We start from the raw sequence: 1,097 nt of genomic DNA, 5'->3' as shown, positions 1-1,097 counted from the left end.
ACTATTTCTGCTGCAAATACCTCTACCAATACAACAAAGCATTTTACTGGCCTTACTCGCTGCAATACTACATTGTTTACTAAATGTAGATATATCAAAAATATTATAAAAGGATAAAATATTATGGGCCAGATTACGAGTGGCACCCTTACAGTTATATGCAAGTGATTTTGTGTTTATAACAGCTGTTAGTACGCGTTGGATGCAGTGTTCGTATTTCAAGTGCAGATGATGAACATGCATTATTTTCCTAGTAAAGGAGTTGATATATAACATAAGTATTAGCAAAATTTTAACACTGAAAAAAAAATAAGAACAAGCAGTTTCAGGAGGTCCAAGTTAAAATAGGAAAGTCCAAAATTCCTGTGAAAATCTGCTTGAAAGATGTTTTCTGATGGATTGGAATACAATTGCCAAATTGTCCCTATGATGTTTTCCTAATCACATACATGGACAATGTATGACAAAGCACCCTCTATTGGCCACTGCAATTGTTTCCCAGTCACATACATGGGCAATGTATGACACAGCGCCCTCTATTAGTCACTGCAATGGTTTCCCAGTCACATACATGGACAATGTATGACACAGAGCCCTCTATTGGTCACTGCAATGGTTTCCCAGTCACATACATGGACAATGTATGACACAGCGCCCTCTATTGGTCACTGCAATGGTTTCCCAGTCACATACATGGACAATGTATGACACAGAGCCCTCTATTGGTCACTGCAATGGTTTCCCAGTCACATACATGGACAATGTGTGACACAGCACCCTCTATTGGTCACTGCAATTGTTTCCCAGTCACATACATGGGCAATGTATGACACAGCACCTTCTATTGGTCACTGCAATGGTTTTCCAGTCACATACATGGACAATGTATGACACAGCGCCCTCTATTGGTCACGGCAATGGTTTTCCAGTCACATACATGGACAATGTATGACACAGCACCCTCTATTGGTCACTGCAATGGTTTCCCAGTCACATACATGAACAATGTGTGACACAGCACCCTCTATTGGTCAGTGCAATGGTTTCCCAGTCACATACATGGACAATGTGTGACACAGCGCCCTCTATTGGTCACT

Source organism: Bombina bombina, chromosome 4 (genome assembly GCF_027579735.1).
Source record: "Bombina bombina isolate aBomBom1 chromosome 4, aBomBom1.pri, whole genome shotgun sequence".
Taxonomy (NCBI): domain Eukaryota; kingdom Metazoa; phylum Chordata; class Amphibia; order Anura; family Bombinatoridae; genus Bombina; species Bombina bombina.
Note: the sequence above shows the minus strand (reverse complement) of the source record.